The sequence below is a fragment of the Sinocyclocheilus rhinocerous genome, unplaced genomic scaffold, assembly GCF_001515625.1.
Source record: "Sinocyclocheilus rhinocerous isolate Xijiao unplaced genomic scaffold, SAMN03320098_v1.1 scaffold1132, whole genome shotgun sequence".
NCBI lineage: Eukaryota > Metazoa > Chordata > Actinopteri > Cypriniformes > Cyprinidae > Sinocyclocheilus > Sinocyclocheilus rhinocerous.
Window position 1 is genome coordinate 102,944 of NW_015639512.1, and position 5,940 is coordinate 108,883.

The following is a 5,940-nucleotide window of genomic DNA, read 5'->3' on the forward strand; positions in this document are numbered from 1 at the left end:
AAAAGTTCATTAAAAAACACACACAAAAAAAACAGACTAATGCTTTATTTAGAAGATAGGTCACTCTCTAAAAGCAACCTATTTATTACTCTCCTTCCCTTGAAATCAAATAACTCTGACTTCATGATGCATTTCTGCATTAACAGGAAGAAAATTATAGTTACGTAAACCAAGTTCCAAGTGCCCAACCAAAGGGAACGCTACTCACTATAATGGTGAGTTTAAAAAAAAAACACACATTTTAGGAAAATCAACATCAATTTATGAAGTTAGCCTATGTGATGTTCTCTCAAATATTTCAGTTGTATTGAAAATTCAACATTCAAGATGACTTTGGGAAAAGAGTGAATGCAACTAGTGAAAGATAACTGCAGACATGGAGGAAATGGATGAAAAGTTTAGTAAGACTCTTTCTTTTCTTCTTCTTCTGTTGCACATTAGCAACATATTAATGAACTGCTGCCTCTCACTGCTTTATTAATCATTATTTATGATTGGTTCCTTTGTGGCTACTTGAATATTTTAAGTAAGTGTCACTCAAAACAGTAAGTAAATAGTTTTATTTGCCTTGAAAGTAGCTGTAACTTAATAAAACCTAGTAAGTATAACAACTAAGTAAAGATAACTAATTAAATCTAAGTAAGGTAAACTATTGGATCTTACAGTGCAGCCTAGGTGAGCATAAGAGATTTATTGGAGGGAAAAAAAAAAAAAACACGGAAATATTCCAAACTTTTGACTGGTGGTGTGAGTTTAAAAGGTGCAAAAAAAAAGTGTGCACATCCAAACGACCCAGGTGCAGGAAGAAAAAAAAACAAAAACTGAAATTACACCCGCCAAAAATGTATGTTTACGAAAACTCCACATTCTGAACCCTGACTGCACATATGTTTGCAATATTGATAAATATACTGTTGTTGATTGCACCACACAATCAGTGTTTCCAGATTGGGTAGTTTACCTCCCAATTGGACTGATTTTGATTAATTTTTGTGTGACAAAATTACCTTGGGCAGATGAACATATGTGACCCTGGAGTTGCTGGGGTATATTTGTAGCAATAGCCAAAAATACATTGTATGGGTCAAAATTATTGATTTTTCTTTTATGCCAAAAATAATTAGGATAGCCTATTAAGTAAAGATCATGTTCCATGAAGATATTTTGTAAATTTCCTACCGTAAATATATCACAAATGTATTATCATTAGTAATATGCATTGCTAAGGACTTCGTTTGGATAACTTTAAAGACATTTTTCTATATTTATATTTTTTGGCACCCTCAGATTCCAGATTTTCATATAGTTGTATCTCTGCAAAATATTGTCCTATCCTAACAAACCATACATCAATGGAAAGCTTATTTATGCATTGCTAAGGACTTCATTTGGATAACTTTAAAGGTGATTTTCTCAGTATTTAGATTTTTTTTGCACCCTCAGATTCCAGATTTTCAAACAGTTGTATCTCGGCCGAATATTGTCCTAACAAACCATACATCAATGGAAAGCTTATTTATTCAGCTTTCAGTTGATGTATACATCTCAATTTTATAAAATTGACCCTTATGACTGGTTTTGTGGTCCAGGGTCACATATGACAAGCTGATTGATTAATATATTTTACTAAATCTGTAAGCCAGCTGATTATGACTGATTAACTATATTCATCTTTTGACTACATTAAATCTTTTGAATTCATCAAGAGACTTCACTGCAGGCATGTCGTGCCCCCAAAAGTTCTCATCTGAAGAATAACTGCAAGAATGTTTTTGTTTGTGATAAGAAGCCCTGAATGGCAGAGCAAGTGTTATCAAACAGAGGCCAAGCACTTCTCTTCACCCTCCCTCTCGCTGTTTCAGCCGCTCTCTTTCCGACACTCCAGGCTTCTGTGGGTGATTCAGTAATGAGTCTCAACACATTTTATCCAGTTCAACCTCTTGAGTTATTATCTATACCGCCTGTTGCATGATTATGGATCTTGTTTCCACTGTGTACAAATGTTTACTGTACTCTCTTTGTTTTCAATTAAAATATTAATACACCTTAAATAAATTAACTAAATTATATGCTGATTAATTAATCAAAGACATTTTTGTCACTAAAAAGCAAATCATTAAAAAGCATGAGCAAGATATGCATTATATTTTATATGTACTCATGTGTATATATATGTTACATTATATTGTATTACATCATTATACAGATTTGAGACCTTTAGCAGATATTTGCCTCATTAGGGGTGGAGATCAGAGTGTTCTTTAAACATTAAGATAATCTATATCTTCAGCCTGATAAGTAGCATATGTTTGATGTCAAGGGTCTTAAAGGAGGATTGTTTTCCTGACTGCTGGGGAAACATAATGAGAGTGTTTGGAGCTGAAAACTCAACCACAGCACTCCATGTAAATAACAGGAACACAATATGAATAGCAAGACGTGGCAGCAGATATATGAGAAGTTATAAAGTATTTTAGTTGTGTCTGTAGTGTATACATGCAGTCGTTCTAAAAAACATTTTATTGCTTTAAAAATTAATAAATACAAAATGTATTTTTTAATGTATCTACTTCTTCACAAAAACATTTGTAAGTTTGAATTAGTAAATTATGCTGTAGTTTGTCTTGAATCGTGTGTTTATGTGGTTTATGAGGACACAAATTTGTATAATGACATGGGTATGACAGAGGTATTACAACGTGAAGGTGGTTTTTGAGGTCACTTTATGTGTCCCTGTAATTCAAAAGGCTTATAAATCATACAGAATGAGTTTTTTTTTTTTTTAAATCTAAAAATGCACACAGTGATAGGTTTAGGTGTAAGTTTGGTGTACGGCAATAGAATATATAACGTTTGTACAGTATACAAACCATTACACCTATGGAAAGTCCCCATAAACCATAAAAAACCAATGTGTGTGTGTGACATTAAAACTACCTGCCTAATATAGTGTAGGCAAGTTGCTTGGTGAGGCCTTCATGGATGGGATTTGTTGGTCCAGCACATCCCATAGATACTCAATCAGATTGAGATCTGGGGGATTTGGAGGCCAGGGCAATACTTTAAACTCTTTGTATTCCTGAACAATCTACAACAAGTCTGCAAAAATCTTTAGGTATGTGGTTTTCATCCACATGAATACTTGGACCCAAGGTTTCACAGAAGAATGCTAACCAGACCTCCGTTGGCCTGTCTTCTTCTCATAGTGCATCTGCTGCCATCTCTTTCTAAGGTAAACAACACAAGCATCTACCCAGCCACCTGATCTAAAAGAAAACATGATTCATCAGAGCAGGCAACCTTCTTCCATCGCTTCATGGTTTAAATCTGACGCTCACGTCTCCATTGTAGGCACTTCCAGTGGTGGACAGGGGTCAAGTCATCTTTATTTACATGCATTTTACAGTGTTAAACAGGGAAAATGTGTGCTGATACTGCAAGAATACAATAGAAAATAGTCAGAAATCAGTTCATTGTTGATTCAGTGATGTCATCCTAATCATTCAGTTCTCTTTCAATAGTGTCTGTGCAATCAAGCCAACAATATTCCACAGAATATTTCAACATTTCAACAGAAATCAAGTGTCCCCAACTAAGCAAGCCAAAGGTGAAAATGGCAAGGAACCATGGGCCGGATTCACGAAAATCTTAAATAAATTCCATGAAGTTCGTAAGAATGTTCTAAAGTGCAATGCTTGAAAAAATCTTAAGTTCTCAAATATATTCTTAAGAACATCTTAATTTTTTTCTTAAGAAGAAAATGACAGTCTTTATCGGAGTGAATAGGCTACATGACGCACTGATAAACTCACACTTTATCGTCTTTTTGCGCTTCCTGCATATTACCCTAGTAATCACAATAAACACGCACACTATTTTTGTCGCGACTTTGACTGGCGCTCAGCTTCACGTTTTTAATGCGGCGTGTTTTTGAACAGTTACTTTTAAAATAGCCTGTCTCAAGCTGCAGCGATCTGTTTCATTCATTTTTTTGCTGTGTTTTTGCGCTCTCATCCGAGTGAACGCTTCCGGTATGTGTGTCTGCGCTGCTACAGCAAACGCGTCCTGTGTATCGGCGTGTTCATATGCGCTGAATACTGCCAAAGATTATGTCGTCTTTATAGGCTAAAATTAAAAGCGTCCAATTAAAGCTCCCTATCTGCCTCGTTTTTGTAGAGATGCTACTGAGTTTTTAAGTCAACAAAAAGTAGCGTCACACATAGTGTAACGTGGCTGACGAGACGTGAGACGTGCGGATCCATGTGCAAGCTTTATTCACAGGCGTGGTCAGAAACAGGCATGGGTCAGACAACGGCACACAGGAATATGATGGACAAGACACAAGAATAATCCTAGGGCTAGCGAAGGTCAAACGAACGGCGAACAGAATCAAAAGGGCGAGACTAAAGGGATAAATCCAGGAAACCAGGCAAGGATCAGATTCATTTTTGTGCTGTGTTTTTGCGCTCTCATCCGAGTGAACGCTTCTGATATGTGTTTTCGCGCTGCTACAGCAAATGTGTCCTGTGTATCGGTGCGTTCATATGCGCTAAATACTGCCAAAGATTATGTCATATTTTTAGGCTAAAATTAAAAGCGTCCAATTAAAGCTCCCTATCTGCCTCGTTTTTGTAGAGATGCTACTGAGTTTTTAAGTCAACAAAAAGTAGCGTCACACATAGTGTAACGTGGCTGACGAGACGTGAGACGTGCGGATCCATGTGCAAGCTTTATTCACAGGCGTGGTCAGAAACAGGCATGGGTCAGACAACGGCACACAGGAATATGATGGACAAGACACAAGAATAATCCTAGGGCTAGCGCAATAAACTACATTTTGGCATTTTACAATACTTATGTGGATATTTTGGATGAAAGTAACTCAAAAGTAACTCAAAAGTAGTGTAATGCATTACAATTCAGAGACAGTAATATTGTAATGTAACTAATTACTTTCAAAAGACAGTAACTAGTAATATATAATGTATTACATTTTGGAAGTAACTTGCCCAACACTGGTGACCTCTGATGGCTAACAGACGGAAGTTCATGGACCGGATACGTAACACATAGGCTAATCATAACCGATCATTGTTTACATTATCAGTAATCGCTGACTGATCGCTGTACTTCAAAAAACTCGTGCACATCCCTATTAATAGTCCTACTATGTATTATATGTTGCTAGTGTTGTTGTAATGTTTAAATATAACAATTGATTTGAAATAACCCAATAAATTCATTAAATAATTCTTACTGTTTGGGATTTAAGACAAGTCTGGCGCTGCCATAAATTTAAGAAGCTATTTACGATGATTTCTAAGAAGATTCTTTTCAAGAATTTGAATTCTTCTTAAGTTTTGTCTTAAAAACAATCTTAAGAAAAAAGATAAGAATATTCTTAAGAAGAATTTTTGCGAATACAAAATATTCTTAACTTTTTTCTTAAGTTAAAAAATAAGAAGAAAATGGCAGTTAAGAGGAAATTTATTCTTAAGAATCTTTCGTGAATCCGGCCCCAAATGTCCATCGGTGACGGAAATTGAGAAAAAAAAAAAACCTTGGGAGAAACCGGGCTCAGTTGACGGGGCAGTTCTCCAGACGAAACCAGCACGGCGTGGTTTAATTCCATGCTGCAGCGCAAGTCAGATTGTGCAGAGGACTCCTCTGGTTCTCGTGGTCTTGTGCCGATGGTCGACGAGGTCTTTGCAGGGGATCTGTCTCTAGGGCTCATCTAGCTGACATGGTCTCTGCTGACATTTAGGGCTGTAGAGGTCATCTCTAGGTGCTGATCCACCATCTGGTCTGGATACGGACTGGATCACTCTAAAAAAAAAAAATGGCGCTATATAGCACTAAAAGCGGTTCTTTGGCTTGTAATCATAGGGGAACCACTTTTAGTGCTATTTAGCACCTATTTTTACAGGTGCTATATAACAC